The sequence below is a fragment of the Cygnus atratus genome, chromosome 5 (assembly GCF_013377495.2).
Source record: "Cygnus atratus isolate AKBS03 ecotype Queensland, Australia chromosome 5, CAtr_DNAZoo_HiC_assembly, whole genome shotgun sequence".
Lineage (NCBI taxonomy): Eukaryota > Metazoa > Chordata > Aves > Anseriformes > Anatidae > Cygnus > Cygnus atratus.
Window position 1 is genome coordinate 24,180,171 of NC_066366.1, and position 24,695 is coordinate 24,204,865.

General features: G+C 36.0%; 1 protein-coding gene across 1 annotated transcript in view; it reads right to left on the reverse strand.

The window, feature by feature from the left end:
• Positions 1–24,695, reverse strand: part of DPH6 (diphthamine biosynthesis 6) — a 200,204-nt gene that overhangs the window by 12,787 nt on the left and 162,722 nt on the right. The gene's annotated exons all lie outside the window — the stretch shown is intronic.

Sequence of the window (24,695 nt, forward strand, 5' to 3'; positions counted from 1 at the left end):
CTCCATGTCGATATAACTTTTTCTGCTTTTTACAATGGTTTACAACTTAAATAATTTAATACAACAGTTGTTATATTTTTATTGCAAGCTTATAAAACTTGTACCATAAGTCTCTTCCATGCAATATATTAAACAAAAAAATGACAGAGAAGAAGGGGAACTGATGATTACTAAAACTGTAATTCAGTCCTGAAGTACTGAATGTGTCATAAAGCGCTTCTGGCTCACTTGCATACAGTAGATCTTGTCAGAATTTCTCAAATGAACTACCTCTTCATATTTAGCTCTTCTTACCTGTTATTTTAATGTTGATATAAGAAAAACAACAATGATTTCACATTTCAGACAATGTACTGATAGTCCAGGACAGAGCATAAAGTACCCAGAGAAAAGGATGCCAGTGCCAGCTCTACTCCTGAGTCGCTGGAAGTCCTTGGGTTCTTTTGGCTCCAACAATATGTATCGAGCTGTGCTTTACTGAATTTTGCAAGGGCTGCTAGTGGTGTAAAGGCAGGCAGACATCTGCTTAGGTCTCAGGCAGGACCTTTGTGTCTGTTTTTTGTGTTTCTGAGCAACTGCAGTTGTTGATGCTTCATAAAATCAATCCCTGAATTTCAGACTTTCACTTTTCTTAGAATAGAAATAGTACTTACCTGCCTTTGTATAATGCTTTGAGATCTCCTGAGGAATAATTTCATCTGCCTCAGTGTATCTGAGTTTATGTAAAAGACACCATTTCAATGCATCCCCCAACGAGACTTGTTTAAAGTATATTTTGCACAGTTTACAGACACACTTCACAAACTTTTACAGACCAGGGGTTCTGTCCACATCTACAAAGTAGGTCACTGTATATCCATAAGAACATAAAAGTCTGCTACATCTAGAACTCCTTTGCTGGTAATATATATTAAAATAATAACTATTGAAAAAAATATGTCAGAAGTAAATCTTACTGACTTGAAAATTATACATTTATTCCTATTTCTAGAGTGATTATTCGTATTTTTGAAGCTGAGGATAAAAACTACAATTAGATGTGGTACAGATTCTTTGTGGTCTAGTGCAGTAAACCATTTCTGCACAAAATGCATCACAGAAAACATCTTGCTGTGTTGAGAGCTGTACTTCTGTGCTCAGACTTTCAACAGAAAAGAAGGCATCCCTTATTGAGGGATGTCTTATTGCTTTTATCTTACAGAAGTAAAATATTTCAATTTCTAAGGCCAGGTTTGACAAAAATCTCCAGAAGATATTTCCGATGGGTTGGTGAAAATAAAATACATAATTAATTCTTAGTGAAAATAAAATACATAATTAATTCCTCTAAATCACTTAACTGCATGGCCTTAATACTGTTAATACAAAGGCTGTTTACTTTGCCTAAATCGTTAAGATTTCTTAGTAGAAATCAGCTTGAGACTTCTAAGAGATCAACATATCCAACTGAGAAATAAACTTTGCTATTTGTCCAAAAGTCTGATAGAAGAGCAGACACATAAAAATTCATTTCTGAATTGTGTTGCTATGATTTCAGCCCCTACCTACATGGATCACTCGCTTTGTAGAGTGAAAGATCACAGATGCCTGCATGCTCCCTGAGGTATTTTTTTCTCAATACTCAAATAATACAATGCCAAAATGAATAACAGTGATAAAAGCAGAATTAGCACCTACATTAAGCAGTAAGAATTTTTGGTTGTTTGTTTGTTTCCATAAAATATACAGAAAAAAAAAAAAAAAACAACCTTGGAAGACAATGTATGTTTATGTACCCAAGAACCTTCAATAAAAGTGCCTGGAGGACAATAACTCAGTTTATTTTGACATCTACCTTTCTCCTCCTTATTACATATCTTAGGTAAGATATTTAGCTTTGTATGTTTATAACTACAAATATAATTAAATCAAGCCATCTGTATTACATGATGGATTTCATGAAAGACATTAAGCTCCCCCACTCCTGAGATGGCTGCATGCTTGATCATTTGAATAAAGTTTGATAACAGATCAAAAATGTGCTGCATGTAGTGTTATAATTTCTATTTATTGCCTATTAAACCTGAAATCTATCTGTCAGAATACTGCTTCCAACAGAATGATACAATCTGTGGTTTTGCTTCTGTAATCCTTTACACTCACAATTCCAGGACTCAATAAAGTTGGATGTGTAAGTAAGAAATAATTTTAGATGGTAGGAAAAACTAAGCTTTTCACAGTACACGAAAACATCTCTGTAATTTTAATCACTACCTCCTCAATGCCAGCCAGATAAATCAAGATCACAAAATATCTAAAGAATGAGCTGGTTCCCATATGGAAATGTCTAAAAGTCATCCGTTACTATTGCCACTTTTCCATATAGCAGACAATGAAATCAATATGCTGTACTGGTTCGGTAAATTTGTCTCTTAACAAGTTAATAAAACAGTGATCCCCACATAGTCTTTCCATCCAACTTTCATAGAAAAAAAATGAGAATATTAAATGCACTAAGATAGGGAAGATCTGCTCCATTTGCTCTGCAATGATAATCTTTTACAAAAGAGGATTTTTATTATTAATTCTTCGCCTTCTGGGGATATTATAATTTCCTAGAATGTAAAAATGCCTTAAGCACAGCAATTTGCTGAGCTAGACTGAATTTCACGATGTTTCAAATGAGCTGATAAACAACTGCATAATTAGCAATTATTAGATCAAGACTGTACATTACAGATATACAAGTGAACCCGTCAATGGACAGACAAGTTGCTGATACTGTTTTTAAAACTGTGAGTCAGTGTTATTCTTTGGCGTGCATCATAACTTTTATTTTAAAGAATTAAATACCACACTGCTTATTTATTTCTTTATTTATTTGAAATGCGGATTATTCTATCAACTAAATCCTTTGGGTCTTAATCATTGAACACATCCCTCTGTGTGTGAATAATGAGGAATATACAGGCTGAATATATCTCAAGCGCTAAAAGTGATTAGAATGATTTTTTTTTTCAATTAAATAGTTACAAATCAATTGTATAAGCATGCTAAACTCAAGACTTAGTGTATTTCTTAAGCCTTCAATTCTGCAGCTCCTTAATAAAATACATTATTTTACCTTACAAAATAAAGAGTGGAATTACATATACTACAGAAAAAGTAAAGTCAGGACCTGGGCATTTGTTATTTATATATGTCATTTTTTGTCAAGCTGGCGGAGGGTGGTTTGGAAATGTGGCAGCTAGATGGAAGAGACAACACTAAGAGGCTGTTTGAAATGTAGAGTGAAGTTACTAGATGAGTTTTTCCCTGAGAGTCAGACATGGAACAGTTAATTTGGCTGTTTTCTATAGTTATAGGTTCAAGTTGCAGCACTGAACTACTAAAATGTATGTCCATTGAAATGAATGGCATAATAATTATTTTATATATATTTATACAATATGTTTAATTATTTTTAATTGATACATTCAGGATCTCACTTTACAAGAATTTATAGTGATTCACCAATATTAGTCATAAATCTTATAATTTTTAAAACATGAAAGTACTAATTGAGAAACACTGATTTGCTCCAAGAACAGACTCTGTTTTAAATTTAGGATGGAATTATTTGCATGAAATTTAACAGTTTAAAAGCTAGACATCTAAAGAAAAACAGCCCTCTGTTTCAAAAGCTTATTAATCCCATTGCATACACTATAGGATGAAGGGTCCTTTGGAGGTGTCTGTCTCCCAACACAAAGAACGTAAGCCATTAGGTTAAACAGAACAGTTAACTTTTAGGCAGTTAGAAGAAATTAATCTTACCCTAAGTGTCACAGCAACTCTGAACTGCATCATTCCTGGTTATAATAGCAATACTGAATTTAAATGGATGTCTAGTTAATTGAGTTATTACTGCAGACAACTTCATTGCATAGTTCTTCACATTAAACGATCACCTAATCCTTCCTATTCCAAATTATTCCTGAATGACTTTCCAGTCTCAAAACATTGGTTTCAAGTGAAAATATAATAAATGTTCATAAAGGACAATAAAACTAAAATGTAACACTTGTAATAACAGAATGGTTTAGGCATGCTTTATTTAGAGATATACTGCCATCTGTTTGTCTAGTAAACTTTTCCTTGTCACTTCCATTGCTACAAAGAGTTTAATTTAAAAAATGTGCAGAATACAGAACTTTGCTATTCAGTGTTTCTAGCCTGAAAGAAGTTTTAAAGGAAATAGATCAGCTGCCTTAAAGCACCTATAATTAGAAAAGGAACTATACAAACTGGAAGCTTCTTACTCAGATCTGCTATTTTGTAGTCTGCTTTTCTGGTTATCTTTGTAACTCTGAGAGCATTTCAAAATCCTTACACAAGTGATTGGTCTTTACATTTATCGTTGCTGCAGGGCTAAATTTAGACTTTTGTCCAAGCTTAATTTTAAGTGTTGAAAACAAAGAAGCTTTTCTTTGACAGCTTAATTAAAACAAAGGAAGCTATTTAAATCTGCCCAAGGACATGCACGTCAGTCGTAGTCTTAGTGGTGACACTTGGTGGGCAGTATGTAAATGAGGTAGTCAAACGGATGCATCATATAAAAAAATTGTTATGTACCAAGCACATCACATACATACTGTTACGTAAGCTATATTAATATGCTTTTAGCCCTGGAGAGCCAGATTTAGCTAAGACTAATACACTGTTCTAGCTAATGTAATTGTTAACTGAGGGCAACCGAGTACACCTTAATCTGATTTTTGAAAATAAGAGGTGGTACCTCAGTGAAACCTCTCCCTACCTTTACAGGCTGTCTGGTACAGAATCCTCACAAAGCACTGTTTACATATTTAAAACTGGATTGTGGATAGTTTTGTTTGGATTACCATGATCAGCACAGTTCAGAGAGCTCTCCTCTTTAACATACGCTGTCTTCTATAGGCATGGGACTCTATAGTGCTTATTTTAATACTGAACTCGTTAGTCTGTTTTAGACAAACACTAATCGATACAAGAACTGCAAAAACAAAAACCAAAAACAAACAAACAAAAACAACAACAACAACAACAACAAGCCAAAACAGTTTGGAAGAGAATTAAAGGAAATAATTCTGACTCCATTCTAAATCAAGAGAACGCTGACAATTGGGAAAGTTTTCTGGTACTATACCAGCTCCTCATCATAGCCATGATTACCTATAAAAAGAGACTATATTGGCTGGTAGGATATAAAGAAATTAACCTCATGTAGCCCCCTATAGTGGGGTTCCCCAGGGCTCCATTTTAGGACCAGTCCTCTTCAATGTTTTCATAAACGATTTGGATGAAGTACTTGAAGATTTTTTGAACAAGTTTGCAGATGATATCAAATTGGGTGGCGCTGTTGATTCCGTTGAGGGTGGTGATGCCTTGCAGAGAGATCTTGACAAATTAGAGAGCTGGGCAATCACCAACAATATGAAGTTTAACAAGAGCAAGCACCAGATTCTGCACCTGGGATGGGGCAACCCTGGTTATACATACAGACTGGGGGATGAGATGCTGGAGAGCAGCCCTGCAGAGAGGGATCTGGGGGTTTGCGCAACATCAAGCTGAATGTGAGCCAGCAGTGTGCCTTGGCAGCCAGGAAGGCCAACTGTAGCCTGGGGTGCATCAAGAACGGCATTGCTAGCTAGTCAAGGGAAGGGATTGTCCCGCTGTGCTCTGTGCTGGTGTGGCCTCACATTGAATACTGTGTGCAGTTTTGGGCATCACAGAATAAGAAAGATATAAAGTTGTTAGAGAGCGTCCAAAGGAAAGCAACAAAGATGGTAAAGGGTCAAGAGGGGAAGACGTACGAGGAGCGGCTCAAGTCACTTGTATTGTTCAGCCCAGAGCAGAGCAGGCTGAGGGGAGGCCTCATGGTGGCCTGCAACTTCCTCATGAGGGGAGCAGAGGGGCAGGTGCTGAGCTCTGCTCTCTGGGGACAGCGACAGGACCCGAGGGAACGGCATGGAGCTGGGACAGGGGAGGGTCATACTGGATATCAGGAAAATGTTCTTCATTGAGAAGGTGTTTGGGCACTGGAACAGGCTCCCCTGGGAGGTGGTTATGGCACCGAGCCTGCCAGTGTTCAAGAAGTATTTGGACAATGTTCTCAGAAATATGGTTTGATTTTTTGGGGTGGTCCTTTGGAGACCCAGGAGTTGGACTTGATGTTCCTTGTGGGTCCCTTCCAACTCGGATATTCTGATTCTATGATTCTAGGAACAGCCAGCTGGCAGTCTTTGTTTTTATTTCTCATTTCATTCAAGACCAAATAACCATCAATTAGAAACAGGTATTTCAATCTTGACAGTTTTCTGTCACCTTTGAATCAATCAAATGTCTTCTATATAAAGTCAGCCAGACAGAGCAGAGCAAACCAAAGCTATGCTGCCTCAAGGTAATTCAAGGAAAGGAATTACTGCTGTTAAAGGAAATCCACAATAAATTTGGACAAAGGATAACCATGATAAACATAATAACAGAAAGGTCCAATATTAACTCCTAGTTTGTTATGATCATAAACATCATACAAAGAAATCAGTTGTTTATGTACACAGAGAATAGTGTCAGGCAACAAAAAAGTCTCAATATACTGACAATTGTCTTCTCAATAATTTGCATTTATTATATGTCAAGAATTGTTTTTATCAAAAACTGTTTTGAGATTGAGTAGCTCAGTTTTCCTTTGAGTACTTGTGAAATTTATATGCTATCCTCATCTAACATCAATGACCCAATGCCAAAAGCTTTCATATCACTAGCTTTAACTGATTATGTGGGAAGGGAAGGGAAGGGAAGGGAAGGGAAGGGAAGGGAAGGGAAGGGAAGGGAAGGGAAGGGAAGGGAAGGGAAGGGAAGGGGAAGGGAGGGGAGGGGAGGGGAGGGGAGGGGAGGGGAGGGGAGGGGAGGGGAGGGGAGGGGAGGGGAGGGGAGGGGAGGAGAAAGGAAAGGGAAGGAGAGGAGAAAGGAGAGGAGAGGAGAGGAGAGGAGAGGAGAGGAGAGGAGAGGAGAGGAGAGGAGAGGAGAGGAGAGGAGAGGAGAGGAGAGGAGAGGAGAGGAGAGGAGAGGAGAGGAGAGGAGAGGAGAGGAGAGGGGAGGGGAGGGGAGGGGAGGGGAGGGGAGGGGAGGGGAGGGGAGGGGAGGGGAGGAGAGGGGAGGAGAGGGGAGGAGAGGAGAGGAGAGGAGAGGAGAGGAGAGGAGAGGAGAGGAGAGGAGAGGAGAGGAGAGGAGAGGAGAGGAGAGGAGAGGAGAGGAGAGGAGAGGAGAGGAGAGGAGAGGAGAGGAAAAATATGACAGAGAAAGATACAGTATGGCATGTCTATGCTACACCACATCTGACATGTCTGTTCTGGGACGGATAATGGGAATATGACTTTAATATTAGTTCTGACAGTAAGAAATAAGACTTAACTGTATGCAATACAATCGCATTACTAACTCTTGATAATGCTCCACTGGTTATGCTAGTATTACTATGAATTCTTAGAGCACAGCCTATATAATTCCAAAATTAGTCTTATATATGCAATGTTTACAATGTCTGTTCTAAAGCATTATTCTCAAAAAATGCTTCATTTTTAGTCTTTGATCTTTGTCACAGCCACTAAAAACTACTTTAACAAGAAAGGCTTAATTCTCTCATACTAAGGCTAGAGTATATTTCTTTATTTATATCTAGGTTCATTTACTTATATGGAATTGAAGTTCCAGTTATCCAGGTCCGAATCTACCACTTTGTGCAGTGCTTCACGCATATTTTGTAAGCCAAGCCTTTTTATTGCTCAACAGTATGTCAGCTCAGTAGAATGAAATATTTTCTATAGCAAACACATTGTTAGAAAATAAGCCAAACTACTGAATCCAAGTTGTCAAAAGAAAAAGAAATATATGTCCAGTCTCGTCCATGGCACCACTCATAAAAAAGCAATAGTAATTTCACCTTCGCAGGGCAAGTAGATGTGTTTTATTTCTGTATCATTTGCTTTTGAGTTTACTGTTCTATTTCTAATATTACTGAAGCATATTTTTAGAGGTGATATGTTGGAAAGGGTACTGTGTCTTGGTGCAGACACAGTTCATTAATATTTTTAATTTCTTAAGTTTCAAAAAAGAGGGCAGCTTCTCAGGAAACTAACACTACTTAAAAATGGACATTATATATTAGATTTTCCTATTCTTAATTTTTCTTTTCAATTTTATGCCATGTTCAATGGAATTTCTAAACTTTCATCAACATCTCCTGTTTTATATCCTGCTCACTATTTCTCTCCAGACTAAAACCTCCTGTGAGAAATAACCAGTCGTATTCTTTTTGGAGCCTTGTTAGTTAGATCACATACAAGTCAGAATTATCTGAAGGTGATGAGCAGATGAGACAGAATGGAGGAATATAGTCCTCAAAAAATAATTAATTCAAGAAAGCATTTGTCCTCCTGAGTGACTGTGTTTAAACCAGTGTCAATATACTGCGTAAGGGTTTATTTTAGGATTGTATGACACTACCCTATATTGACTTTACTACTTACAGCAGTTCTATCCCCTACAAACATTAATGGGAAAAAAAGAAAAACAAAGTGGCTCTTCTCTGGCTCTTCTAAAACATTGGTTACTGAGAACAATTCCTTCCCATTGACTACTTTTTTTTTTTTTTTTTCATTTTGCCACCAAGTCTCTTTCTTGTCTTCTACATCTCAATGAACTCTCATCTCCTACTACCACACTATTATTTAGGAGGAAAAAGCTCAGTTTAATCAAAAAGAAAATGAAACAACTAAAATCAGAGCAGAGATGGTGAATAGCCAGAGCCACTACCACAAACTTAACTGTCAGGAGTAAACCATATTTTTCATCTAAACATTTAATTACTAATCCACAAACTATCACTAATTTTCCTACTTGGTTAGCAAAATTAAAGCCTTATAAAACCATGCCAACCTTAAAAGCTATCAATAATTTTTAACAGAAAACACACGTTTTAAGTCCAAAACATACAAGTTTCAATAACTAATCTTTCCTCATTTTACCTATCACTCTGTGGCCACAACACAGAGTAATTTTTCACTGAACTATAATTAACAGTGAAGTTTGTTATCAGCAGATAAAATACTACTTTATATAATGAGAATACAAAAGAATCAAACCCAAAAAATCTAGATATGTGAGAATAATGGTAATAAAAAACAAGCTTAATGCTGTTCAGAACAATCAGTACATACTTTTTTTTTTTTTTTTTTCCAGAGCAAAAGGAATTCAAAGAAAGGTGCAAAGGTCTGGTTAAGAAATAGAAGCTGACAGAACATTATGTAATTGTGTTCCAAGTTTAATTAGAGATCCTGTGGCAACACAAACTGTATACAGAAAAAAAAAAAAAGTTAAAAAAAAAAAAGATTTGAAAGACCCGAGTGTAAAAAAGGCACTGTTTTCTCTAAAAGATGATCTGACCTGAAGAAAATCCCAACTCCACTAAAGTCAAAGGGCATTTTACCACTGAATTAGATGAAGTCAGGATTTCATAAACTGTGTATATTCATTTACATCTGTTTACATTGTCTCCTTTTTATGTCTTTAATCATTCTGGAATCTGCACTCCTATGCAGAAGGAGAGTAGGCTGGACAAAAAAATTGGCTAGAATTCAGGAGACAAAAGTTCAATTTCTGTCACAGAGTTACTGAGAAAACCTGAACAAGTCACTACCTCTATTCTGTCTCCTTTTCTACGAAATACAGGTGATGATACTAATCTCCTTTCTTAGGTACCCAGAGAGCAAAAGAGAAAAACATGCTATAGCCAGGTATATCTTTATTTTACTAAAAACACTGCTTACTATATTCCAACAAGACACACCAATGTGAAGGCACAAGAGGAAAAACAAAACTGGGAATTTTAGAACCTTTTGCTTAATGAGAATGTATAGGAAAGAAAAAAAAAAGTTGATTGTAGACTACCAAGGTGGTAATGGTGTCAGCTATTAAAAAGGTTTCATCTGTAAACACATAACTATTAAGGAAATAGTTCAGGAATAAAAGTGGAAGTTCATAATGCAATTAATATGCTTAATAAGAAAGAGTCAGAATGGTGGAATTTCTACTTTCAGGTAATTCTTTGCTACAGCAGATTGTGTACTACCCTGGAAATGTCACTAATGCCACATTTTATGAATTTTCAACAAGCTCTCCATGGACAGAACACTGAGCAAGATGACCGTCTTTCTGTAATCACTAACAGTTTGAACTTACTACAGTAGTAATAATTTTTTTTGTCCACATCCTACAAAATAGCTGTAAACTTTCATTTGGCCTTTCATTTTAGCTTCAATCTTTCAATAAAATCTGTGTGAAAGGTTCCCTGTGGCTACAAGTTCCATCCACTTAAGCAGAAGGTCATGATTATGCTTTTAGGGACAACAAAAGGCTTTAGTAAATTTTAGATGAATTCTCTTCCTTTCCTGTTCATTACTTGACTTTTTACGGGATTTATCTAACATAAAATCTGTGATCCATAAAGAAGTCAAGCAACAACAATCACAGTCAAACAGCTTTAAGTCAACCTAGTGAACTAGTCAACTCCAGTTCACAGCTACAGGATGAAGCTTGGGGGTTGATCAAGAAAGTTACCTCAAACACCAGATTAAAACACCCCTAGGAGCTTTAAGATCATGAAACATATTAATGAAGCTGATGCAATTAATTCCAAACATGCAGAAATATTTAGCCTTTAGGAGGAGATAAAGATCCATATCTGGTCAAAGAACATTTATCAAATGAGCTAATATGGAATTGTCAGTTTGCAAACAGAACGATACTAGTAAAAGTAACCAACTATTGCTGCAGGAACGCCAGTAGTTGTTTTGCAAAATGTTGGCTAAAGATTACAGTGTATCTGCAAGTCTGCTTTTTAGTAAAGGTGAGCAATCTGGAGAAAGTTCCGTAAGAACTTTAACAGGAGTTCTAATATTGAATCCAATCATTTCAGATGCAGATTTCATCTATTTCCAGTCTTGCAATTTACCTTGCAATTATTTGAAAATCAAGCAGAGTTGTTTCATTCTGATATAATCTAGCCCTCACAAGAAAAACTATGCATCTCCCATGAGATTCCTGTGGGGCAATGGACGGCAGAATAATAGAGAAGAAACAGTTTGTCAAGTACAAGATCCACAAGTGTAGGGCCAAAAATTATCTTCTATTTGAGAAAGTGTCTCCAAAGTAGAATTCTGGAATATTAGAAAATGAGTTTGGAGAATCCTGAACAGTGATTGTCACTGCCTGTGTCTATTTTATGAACAGAAAGAACACTTCAGATGCTAGACACCGTAAAGTAAGAAGAAGCCAAAATGAGTTTGCCAAGCTCCAATCAGATGTAAATGTTTTGCTTGAAAACCGAATGACATATAACATCTTCAAGACAGATTTCGTAATACTAGAAACTTAAAATAGCCTCTAAAATCAGAGTTTGAATCTCAGCTTAAGAGAAAAGATCTGAAATTTCATAAAACTTCAGAATGAAAGTGTTAACAGCCTGCTTAGCCAAATGATGAACACATTAAAAACCCAGAAAACACAAAATAAACCCAGTTCAGCAAGACAAAGGTAAAAAGAAAAGCATAATACTTATGTTAAATAAAACCATAAAGGGCCTACATTTAAACCTTAGTTAAAACAGTATGATGAGATGTAAAGAAGGCAGGCCGTTTCTCTCTAATTATATAATTTCTTTTTTTTATGGTCTCTTACGTTGTCAGGTTGCTATCAGAGTTACATGAATGATGCAGAAAAGTTTCAACAAAAATCAGCAACTGAAGCTATATTTTGGCAAATTTTTAAATGTATCCTATGATAACATGGAATCAACATGAAAGGAGACTATTCTCTGCAGAGCAAAGCCCACTAAACAAATTAAAACCAAGCTTTGGACTTTACCATGCAAGGCATGATATGTCATAGTCACTGACTTGCATATTGCTTCAGAAGTGCTCCAGAAGAAACTTTCATTTTGCTAGGAATCATGATTCTGAGGCAAAGCTGTACTACTTCTCTCCTACATCAAAGATACACTACTCTGGCTGCTTACCACATCCCTACTTTAAATGGAGTCCAGCTGTCTCCGTGTAGTGATCTCAATGGCAATGAAAGATGCATCAATCCACGAGACACATAAGAATTTCATAGTATCAAGATCCTAAAAAGGGATATTTTCTCTCTGAATACTTCTTTTCCTCCTGCTAATAAAAAACTGTTCGTTTAAAAATATTAACAACAATCAACAGGATGTGGTATGTTTAGGTTGGTGTGAGGACTGTGTGTGACCTATCAAGTTTCTTGTGTTTCTGTGCCACTATTTTTCTTCTGAAGTTGGGATAGAGAAACATATTAATGGCTCCTAATTTAATAAATAACACCCAGTAGAATCCATGCTGTGAATTTCTGTATGCATGGTTTCCTGCTACCAATCATATTTTCAGCATAGAACAACACATTTTTTAAAACTGAAGCTTTTACTTTATTATGCTACTTGCTATATTCTGGTTTATGTCACTCACATCTCCTTTTTCCAGATCAAGAAACTTTAGACTGCTGCCTCTTGATTCTTACACTGTTTTGTTGCAATTTGTTCACTGTGCCTGCCTTCAAGTTTCATTCTTTCAGCTGTTCTGAAATTCTTTCACAATTATGTTAATAACATTAATTCCATTTGTTAATTGCCATTAATTCCAATAGATTGGGATTTCATTTCACCTAAAAGACAAAACAACAGTAGCAAATGATGTTTGGTGTTCAGATTGACTTGATTTTCAGAGTTCACATTCTCACTATTTTCTGAAATTTGGGCTTGTTGTATATGTCTTGGTGTGTGATGTTATCAGAATAAGGATCATTCTTTGGATGAACAAGAGACTGCAATCTCAGTAGAATCAATGTTTCAAAAGGGCCAAGGTCTTGCCTCTAGTTCCATAGCTTTTCCTGGCTGGTGTCTGATGCTCTTCCATCAATGCTTGGACAACTTTTATCAATGTGCGAGAAAAATAACTAAGTTTTCCTATGTTCTTCTTTTATGTGGCAGTTATTTGTAAGTCTTACTGTCTTCCAGAAAGTGTATTGTTTGCTTTTTTTTCTCCTAAATGGCATAGTGGGAGGAACTGACTGGATATTTTTTTAATTAAGATAACTATTTGAGATTTCCTAGCCAACTCAATGCTAAAAATATACCCTCTCTTATACCAAATATTCTTTAATATGACACCAGTGTACCCTGGAATGGGTAAAGTTTTTTTAGTATAATTATTGACTTTGAATGGGGATGCTTTATATACTGAAAAGTTCTGGGATCCTTTTCAGCCTGTCTGTAGTATATTTGTAAAAAGTGAAACATAAAGAACACGGGAAAATTGTAAAAGAACATTGTAATCCGCTTAGAATAACTCCCACCTAACACCAAACACCAAAATGTTCCTTCCAATTAATACCCATCAAAGACGTTTTTTTTAAGCAGCATCATATGGTAAACTTAATGTAGAGCAAGCATTGTAGCACTAATCTCTAGAGCCAGGAAGTATTATCCAACAAGTTTCCTTTCAAAAGGAAATCTTAATATGCTTAAAAATTTTGCAAAACTCCTACATAAAGTATTTCAAACAAGTTAAGCAAAAAATGACAAGCATTGTTAAACAGCTGAGGTTTCTGTAACTGTATTTTTAAAGGTATTAGACCAAAAGTTTAAGTGGTTTGCATATTGTAATAGCCAAAAACAACCACCAAAAAAAATAATAATAATAAAATTTGAATTTAGAAGAACAGTAAACTTAGAAAGGCCTAATCTAAAGATAGAGATCCTGATTATTTATATAGCTGTTATAATTTGAGTAACCCAGATAAAGTAGTTGATTAAATCACAGCAGGTATGTTACACTACATGTTATGAAAGAAGAGAATTCCAAGTGCATTCTATGTAGTTAATGCAAAGAAAAAATAGAGTAATCAGCTAAATTAGAACGTATTTATCTTTATGTATCTAATTGTAGAAAATGCCTTAGGCTGCGTTCAATTAGTCATGCTCTTCATAAAAGTCTGGAAATGACAAGATCCCTTGACAATTTTAAAATGATGTAGTTATGCCCAATAGATGAGCAATCTCAAAACAGATTTGATCTCAAACCCCTTTCTGAAACAAGGCATGCATTTCAATGAACTATTGTTCTTCAACATTTTCATTACCTAGTCTTACAATGCTGCCTCTAAACAGTACCTCATTTTGAGGGTTGCTGAGCATCTGTAACTTCAGCCAAGAACTTCAGGAAAAATAAAGCTCTGTAATTTTACCATCTTGTGTGAAGTTACCAAGTCACTTACTCTTTCTGTGCCACAAACAAAAAGACATTTGTATATCTCAAATAGATTTACATCCATAACATCAGTATACAGATGATATCCTTAAGAGTAAAACAGGTGAGATACTGTTTATTCTTATGCCTAATTTCAACCCAATAGCCAGTATACTGAATTAACATGTACTAAACAGAATAATATACTATTTAAAAAAAAAAAAAGAGCAAAGAACTAAAGAACCAGTTCTCTTTCAAAGATAGACTCCAATAGGAAAAACTTGCTTATTGGGTTCAGTAATTATTATCCTCGTAAGGAGTGGTAGCCATCTTTTGCAAGAGTAGGCAGTATTAATGACAGAAAAAAGCTGTTTTTTCATAATGTTTGGTCAAATTTTCGACCAATTAATTATCACAGAATCACAGAATCGTCTAGGTTGGAAGAGACCTCCAAGATCATCTAGTCCAACCTCTGCCCTAACACTAACAAGACCTCCACTAAACCGTATCACTAAGGGCTACATCTAAACGTCTTTTAAAGACCTCCAGGGATGGCAACTCAACCACTTCCCTGGGCAGTCCATTCCAATGCCTAACAACCCTTTCAGTAAAGAAGTTCTTCCTAATATCCAACCTTAACCTCCCCTGGCGCAACTTTAGCCCGTTCCCCCTCGTCCTGTCACCAGGCACATGGGAGAATAGACCAACCCCCACCTCTCTACAGCCTCCTTTAAGGTACCTATAGAGAGCGATGAGGTCTCCCCCGATCCTCCTCTTCTCCAGGCTAAACAACCCCAGCTCCCTCAGCCGATCCTCGTAAGACTTGTTCTCCAGACCCCACACCAGCTTCATTGCCCTTCTCTGGACTCTCTCGAGCACCTCCATGTCCTTCTTGTAGCGAGGGGCCCAAAACTGAACACAGTACTCGAGGTGCGGCCTCACCAGAGCCGAGTACAGGGGGACAATCACCTCCCTAGACCTGCTGGCCACACTGCTTCTTATACAAGCCAGGATGCTGTTGGCCTTCTTGGCCACCTGAGCACACTGCTGGCTCATATTCAGCTGCCTATCAACCAGTATTCCCAGGTCCTTCTCAGCCAGGCAGCTTTCCAACCACTCATCTCCCAGCCTGTGGCTCTGCTTGGGGTTGTTGCGCCCCAGATGCAGGACCCGGCACTTGGCCTTGTTGAACTTCATACAGTTGACCTCAGCCCATCGGTCCAGCCTATCCAGATTCTCCTGCAGAGCCTTCCTTCCCTCGAGCAGATCGACACACGCACCTAACTTGGTGTCATCTGCAAACTTACTGAGGGTGCACTCGATCCCCTCGTCCAGGTCATCGATAAAGATATTAAAGAGGACTGGCCCCAGCACCGAGCCCTGGGGGACTCCACTAGTAACCAGCCTCCAACTGGATTTGACTCCATTCACCACATCTCTTTGGGCCCGGCCATCCAGCAGGTTTTTAACCCAACAAAGCGTATGCCAGTCCAAGCCACGAGCAGCCAGCTTCTTGAGGAGAATGTTGTGGGAAACGGTGTCAAAAGCCTTACTGAAGTCAAGGTAGATCACATCCACAGCCTTCCCCTCATCCACCAAGCGCGTCACTTGGTCATAGAAGGAGATCAGGTTCGTCAAGCAGGACCTGCCTTTCATAAACCCATGCTGACTGGGCCTGATCGCCTGGTTGCCCTTCAAGTGCCATCATATAATTATGATTTAATATATCATATCATACTTTTGGTTGGAAAGGTTCCCTGTCATTAGATCAGTTTGCTGAGGGCCTTGTGCAGTCAGGTTTTGGAAACCTCCAAGGTGGAGGTTCCACAGCCTCTCTGGGCAGCCTGCACCAGCACACACTGCTCTTGTGGAGAAAAATTGTGTCCAACTGGAATCTCTCCTGCTGTACCTTGTGACTGCTGCCCCTTGTCCTTTACCTGTGCACCTCTGAGACAAGCCTGGGTCCTTGTCAACAATACCCGTCTAGGTAATGCAAAACTGCCATTTGGTTCCTCCCCAGCCTTCTCTTTCCTAGGTGGAACAAAGCCAGTTCCTTTAGTCTTTACTCATATCTCCTATATGTCATGCTTCTAACCATCTACTTTAGTGGCTCTTCTCTGAAATTTCTCCAGTTTGGTGATCTCTTTCTGTGACACCACAAAAATAGAAATGGTATTCTAGTTGCAGCTCCTTCAGTCAACCTGCTGGCTACACTCTTGCCATGCAGAAATAAGAAGAAAGAGAAAGAACATTCTAATTTGTTACGATGTACAAAAAATTACATATTCTCCAATTACCCAGTGTTGATTTATGTCTAAGTAGAAGCACCTAAAGGGACTATGTTATAAATGTACTCTAAGTGTCAATGAATTAGATCTATTAATTGGATTTTAACATAGCAGATCTGATGCCTTAAAAGTAAAAGCAGAGGGAAGTCCAAAGAAGGAAAAGTTAAAATAAATAATAATAAAAAATTCCTAGCTTGTTTTTCTAAAGATAGCAATTTTCTCAATGACACCTAATAATCTTATGCTATTTTAAACTGAAATTCACCGGAAGTTTCAAAAGAAACAGACTATTGAGACCACTGCATATATTATGCATTGTCAAATGACTAACTGCAACAATTGCAAAATACTTTCTTTTGGTGGTGAGTTACAGCTATTTTGTAGGCTTAAAAGTTACAGTGCATGTGGCATAAACAAGAAAAACTTTTCACTTTTTCTTGTAATAGCTGCATTATATCAGACAAAAAAACAACAACAAAAATAAATCAACCCAAGGCCCCAACCTGTTAAATGGGTGGGAAGTCATTGAACAAAATTATAATACTTGTATGGATCCTAAGCTTTTATATATTTCCTTCTGAGTCAGAGTATGACTGTATGACATTGAATGGTGTTCCAAAAACAACAACAAACAACAACAAAATCCCCTTCATAAATGCATGCTGAAAACATTTTAAGCACAGGACTGATTTCATAGATTAATAGAATGGCTTGGGGTGGAAGGGACCTAAGGTCGTCTAGTTCCAACCGTACACTAGACCAGGTTGCTCAGAGCCCTGTCCAGCCTGGCCTTGAATAATTCCAGGGAAAGTAGAGCCACAACTTCTCTGTCAAGACAAGATATATTTGTGATATGTCTAAAAATTAAGACAATAATCATAAAGTGGTGTCCTTCAGACCAGTTTCCAGCGGCAGTTCCGTAGAACTCCTCAGAGGTCTCTGGAAATCTAAGTTTTTTCAGTGTTTATTAACTTAGAATTGCAGAATTAGTGCAAAAATGTTGGCATGTTTAAACGGTGTCAGAGAAAAACTTTTCATGTAATTGTAAATCATAATCTGTGACATGTCATTAAAAACTGAATTTGTCACAAATGGTTTCTGGATAGATAGACAGAGCATGTATGCCTCATATATTAAACACCAGATGATCCAAATTTGGCAATGACTGAATGCTTGATGATATTTTTGTAAGATACTTTTATAGGTGCTCTCTGTCAACAAAGTAATAAAGTTTCAAAAAAATCATTTTGACATTGTAGGAGGACGCTTGCACTTTATGCATTTTAGGTGCATATACAAAAACATATGCGTATATGGACAGACCATGTATATTTACACCTGTGTAGAAGATAACAGTTTTCCAGAAGACTGTTAATCTGTTCAGATTCCTTGTAGAGCTAACTATCAAAATTATCCCTTCTGACTCATTACAGAATATATTGGTTTCTAATTCTGTAATCAAAGCCTCTTTACATCTACTCGTTCAAGATCTTCACCTTATAGCCTACTGTTTTTAGCAAATTCCAATGTTTATTGAGATAACTAAATAAATAGCATAAAGCAGCAAAGGCACTGCCTGGATTACCATAAAAAAATGGCTTGCATTTTCTAAACTAATTAAGGGAGGAAAGCGAATCAGGTTTACACATCAACAAGCTTAGGAAATTCTTTTTTATGATCTATGACTTTTTCTGCAAAACATCTGCTTTATGGCAGGTCCATTTTGTCCCACTGGTCATGGCATGTAAATCTTCAACAGGAAAACTAAGAAGTCCACACAAATAATTCCTTTGGTGAAGAACTCAGAAGTACTTCAATACAATGTGAAAACATGACAAGGAGCAAAGAGTAACCTGTAAATGTACTGCAGATTTCAGTAGCTGAAATTTGGAAGAAATGTGAGGTTGTACACAGGTAGCTTTAAAACAACCTTATCAAGAGATTGCTAGTGTTCTGTATCAAAGATAAAAGTGTATATTCTAGATCAATTTTGGGTCAAGCAATTAAAGAACTTGCTTCCATTTAAAGTTTTAGCCAAGATTTTTACGTCCAGCTGTGCCATACATAGCCTTTAGATATCACATGCTCTCTACTTTGAAGAAGGAGGTGTTCTAAATTTGCTACCTGGCCTTGGCACCAAGTGGTTGAATTTTTCTCAGTCTAGGATCTGTGCTCTTAAAAAATAAATTTCCCATCTTAAAGGACAGAAGGCAGCTGCCCTAAAGTAGGCTTTAATATATTTTAAACTGCCTCACAGGCATAAAACACTTTCCTATGCAAATTCATTCAAGAGGCAATATTACTATTAAAAAAATAAATAAAATCTGCAAGTTTTTGATAGCAGATAAATAAATCCTTTCTCCATTGTCTTATGTAAGATGTTCACAGTGACTTGTAGAAGGTATAGTAACAGCCTTGAAAACAGATACAAAAACTTTCAGCTTGTTAAGTCATTTAATATGTCAGGTCCCTTGACTGGATACTTTGGGTAGCAATAGCAAGATTACAAAGCCACCTTTGTAGTCCAAGACCAAATTTAGCTGCTTCTACCCTTTTAAAATGTCATTTTAAACACACTCATGAATCATATCAGTGTTTCTTAATTGCTTATATATATTATAGTCTGATTCATTTCTCCAAGGACTAATTTAACCATTTCTTTTTTCTTTCTCTATTTTTTGAGCAGCAGCATAGGTCTGCTGCTTGAACAATTATACCTGGCAAATTATCTATTCTCTTAACAGGAAACCTGAAGAATTTGAATTTTCCTCTTCTTTCAAGTTAGGCAACTATACTTGGATTTTCTATTTATTTTAAATTAACAGGATTTGGTAGAAAACTAAGTTCATTTTTATAGTCTACTTCAGACAGCACCATGATATTTTAAAAATATTTCTATTTGGCCAAATTATCTACGTTAGCCACAACAACTACATCATTAGATTGCAAAGCTGGTCACATCAATTCTTTTTCTAATCTCAATTTGTAGCCTATTATAAATGTTCTCCAAGTTAATAAAAAATGTAGAAAAAAATGCCTTCTGTTCTGCACAACATATTACCTAAAACATCATAACATACCAAAATGAGTCCAAAGAAAAAGGTGGTTAATGAAATAAAGAGTTGATTGTGAACAGTTTGGTCTAATATAACAAGATCTGTATGTCTGAGTGTGGAGAAGAACTTGATAGTGGTCTATGAATATTTGAGAGTTGTAAGCAGGAGTATCTGGGTGACATACAACTAGGAACAAGAAGAACTAGCAAGTAGGATTACAACTATGGAAAAGGGATGAAAGAAAGTAAGAAATTGTGTTTAATAGCTGAATGTTGAAAAGATGTCCTTTTATTGAATTGGATTAAACTCTTAAATATTTTAAGGGAAAGGGAAAAAGTCATCATTCGGAGCCTGAAAAGTAGAATATATGTTAAACAACTGAAACTAAGCTGTAGTGATCACTCATAGATTGACAACTGGATGATCTGAAAGAACATTTACATTTGTGAGGTGTGTCATTCTGCAGGTACAAGAAAAGTCTTGGAAATGATCAGGATGTGTTTTTTTTGTTCATATTATTACTCACATGTGGAGAGCTACCATTCATTTCAATGCTGAAATTCACTCAGTAAGTTACATAGATCTACATTATGGCAAAAACAAAAGAAATCCCAAATCCTAGAATACTCTTCTGGGTTGGAACAATCTTTAGTGTCACTTTCCCTACCTACTAAAAAAGTGATACCCTTATATCTCCATAAACAGAGAACTGTAACATCTGTACTAAATTCCTCCCTCCAACAAATCAGCCATAATTATTTTATCATCTAAAAGAGGGAAAGAGAAGGCATCAGGTCTGTGATAAGATCTATGTGTGATGAGAGATGCAATATTGAAAACGATGTTTTCATATTCTCCTCTCGTATTCTCTGACTGTCTGGTACTTTAAGATCATTTGCTTTATTTTTGGTATACCAAAAGTAATAAGTAAGAGACTAGTAAAATACGAGGGAAAAAACAGAGGAAGTATAAAAGAATCATTGCACAAGCAATTCTGGGAATCTAGACAGAAGATCAACACTACTTTATGTTCCTCTGAAGTCACTGCTGCTACTGGAGCTGCTTGCCAATGTTTCTGGGGAATGACTGGAGAGATAAAGCTCCAGAAACTTCTTGCAGTTACTGAAAACTTTGTCTCTTGGGTTACTTCTGGATAACTCTGCCTGTTCTTGCTTTCCTTTTGTTTTCCTCAATATACTACTTTTTAAATAAACTTGAGAAAACAGACTATTTGACTGTGCAACTGAGTATCATTCAGATTCGGCTGCGGTTTGCCTTATGTCATTCAAGAAAATTCATTAAATAGACTAAATTTGGTTTTCCTCTGAGTGGTACTGACTACATGGACATTAATGGAATTAATTCATCTTTACTTTTTTATAATACTTTTAAAAATCCTTTTAAGTACCTTTTTTTTTTCCCAGTGCATACAAATGCATTGTTAAGAAAATGTATATTTTTATCTTCACTTGATGCACTTCCACTTGCCTGAGATTTACACTACATAAATAACATCTACCAGTACTAGAACCATGTGCTTTGGAAAGCATCTACAAAAATGTGTTGATAATGCAGTATCTTAATAAATGGAATACTTAGTTTAAAAGCAGTATGTTGCACATACTTCAGGAAATTACTATATCAAAGCAAAGATTCCTAAATGGATGCCTAACAGGGCTTCTGTTTCCACCAAAGAAACAGTCCCATTTAAAGTAAGATTTTCTGCAGTCCAGTTGAACTCTATTCGATCAGTATTATAATTATTTTTAAGTTATATATTATTTATAATTATTTTTAAGTTATATATTTAAGTTAATTTATAGTTATTTATATAATTTAAGTTATATATTTAAGTTAATTGTAGTATCCTTGAAGCTGATAAACACATAAGTAAAAATATTCTTTTAGTCCTAAGTATTTACAGAGTACAGACACATTTCAAACTAGTTATATATTCGTTTTAATGCTGATATAAGGCTGGATTTCTATTCCTGTTCTCTTCTGCCTTTTTGTATTCACTCTTCATTTTTTTCTATATTATTATAAAGGGATTATGTAATATGACGTTCTGGTAAATGCAGGACCTTTTCCACTCCCTAATAAATATTCAAAAATATTTTGCATACATCCTGTGAACAAGGCTTGTGGAATCATAATGGGATGACTTATGAGCATTCAACTTCCCTATACTGAAGTATAATCTAGTCAACCGGATGGTATAGCCAATCATCCTGACATGTCTATATTAATGTATATTTAAATGTGAATAAGAAAGAAATAGCCAAATTTATGTTAAAGACTTCTAAAGGCTTAACAGCATCTTGCTAAGTATATATGTCAGCTTAATCTAATCCTCCTACCTCTACACGTTCTGTGTTCTCAGCATGGTGCCCATAATGCTCTCATATGTTATGAGGGATTGTCTCTGAGAAGTTCATCGTCAGTACTACACTTTGTTCAATAAAACTTTACATCTGGTCTTAGGATGACAAAAAGCTATCTGTCTCAAATTTGCATCACAAACCTTTAGCCTCTTTTGACATCCGTAACATATAATATAATAATTTCCATTAACCTGTTACAATAGGTAGGGTACCATATGTTCTTGGTTCTCATCTTACTGTGTCAGATACAAACAGGCTTCTCTAATTTATTTGGACAGTTTAAAATAAATTTTCAATTTCTTTGCACCAAAAAAGCACTCATCTCATCAGAAGCTCATTTGAGTAGATCTGTGGCAGCATTCCTTCCTTTCAACCTAATGATTTTAATTTCTAATAAGAAAAAACTATCTTATTTCTTTTTCATGCTTTTGGTAGAAGAGACAATACATTGTAATTCAAGATCTTTCAAGAATTCTTGAAGACTATTTACTAATCTTATGACATGATGGAAGTCCACCTGAAATGCAGTAAGACTGGAACAGTTACTTCCTCAGCCATCCCTCTCATCTTTTGAGACATGATAATTTCTATCTATTCCATTATAGATATATTTGTCTGATGTGCTTCACATTAAATATATTTGAATAGCAGTGCCTAGCATCCCCTGCTAGGTTATTAATACTATCTTTCCCCAGCAGACAATGGACCTGTTCGAGTTGAAAACTCCAAAAGAACAGACCTACTTGTGGGATTAACAATGTCTAACACATGTTGGAGATCAGACATGTCAGTAATGGCTCATCATACAGATGGTCAGCAACCAGGACTACCTGAGCTGAATTAATAAATGCAACTGAAAAACTGCTCTCTCAATAACATTTATGTTTTGGCAGCCACATCAAGGAAAATATTTTTTAAAACTTCATGTATTTGGCCTCAGATTTTCAAGATCAGAACACTTCTGGTCTATTCTGTGTCCTAGTAAAATGCTCCTCTGTTTTTGAAAGACAGTGTTATCAACTATCTGATCAGTAGCATAAGTAATCTGTGATACCCAACTGGACATACTCTAGAACAGAAACTAACCTTTGGAGGTAATAGAAATCATTACAAAGAGACATCCAAACACTCAGAATATCTTATGGTACCTCTACAGAGACAGGTATGAGCAAGTTCTGGCCACACCTGAAACTGAAAAGACACAAAACAGTTCTATTTTGGAATCCAGAACTGTTTCCTTTTGTGACTTGCCACAGTCAGACTCATGCATCCACAAGCATGCCATAAGCAGAACAAGCTTATTGGAACTCACCTAGAATCAGAAATAATAAACATTTCTGATCCTATTCAGGTAATGAAATAAACTTCTGGGTAATATAAAACATGCCATTTTTCCTCTCATGGTACTGAATCCAAATTTAGGGAGTAGGCTGAAAAGTTAACAGGTTACTGTAAATGAAGCTTGAGGACCACTTTACAGCTAAATAAGAGCATAGGAATAAAACTGGAAAAAGTGTGGACATCGGAGCTTAATAATCTCCAATATCTTGGGCTGGTGTTATGGGCACATTAAAATAGTGTAAGATTCAAAAGAAGGTGTGATATTAGTTCTGGTATATTACATCTGTGAAGCATTCTAAAGGACACATCTGCAGTTGTTCTGACAGACAAAACTAAATACTGCCAATAAGGACTATGAAGATAAAACAGATTATTTATATCTTGCTTGTGTATGCTGTGTAGGTTATAGTGAAATGAATTGGAACATCTTGGAGACTTTATAAAGTGCTTGTTTAAGTGACAGTTAATACATATGTGTGAGTTAAATTATAAGAAATATGATTAAAAACAGTACAAAAGATAGTCAAGGATATATTTCAGTAATAGTCTGCATCCTTTGGAAAGGTGAGGACACTGGACACTATCTCCAAAGACATGTGTTAGCAGGACACTTAAATATATCAGTGTCTTAACAATATATTAAAAATTAGTCTTCTGATTCAAAATCATGCCATGTACATATATAATAGCCTTATATTCAATTATTCAAAAATATCAAGACACTTCAGCAGCAACTGTTTTAATATGAGAAATTATTTTCAAATAGCTTATTTCTTCTTCCTATAACACGAACTTTATGGAAATGTTTCCTTAGTAGACAAAAGTTATTTTTAAATTCTTTATCAATGAATTAGTGCTACTTTTAAATGTAATGTATTCTATATATTCTACAGATTGCAAAGATGTATCTCTTACCAGTGAAGATAATGATAAAATTACTATAATGACAGGAATTATTATGACAGTAGAGAGAACTGAACACAACCAGAATGAATATATGAAAATCACAACAACTTTCTATATCTATGCCATAGTAGTGTAACAAGAATCAAACTGAATCACATTTTCATGCACATAATTTACACATTATATTGAGCAATATATCTAATAAAGCAAATTAAGTTTATTTGGAAGTAATTATTTTATGGCCTGAGAAATATCAGAAAGAGAGGAGGCAAAATGATAATGTTAAGCCCATGCCAGAAACATGTTTTATCAGGTTTCCTTTTAGCTCTTAAACAAGATGTAGTAAAAACAACAACATTCTGTCAGACTATATGTTCATTCTTTGCTTCCTGGATTAAA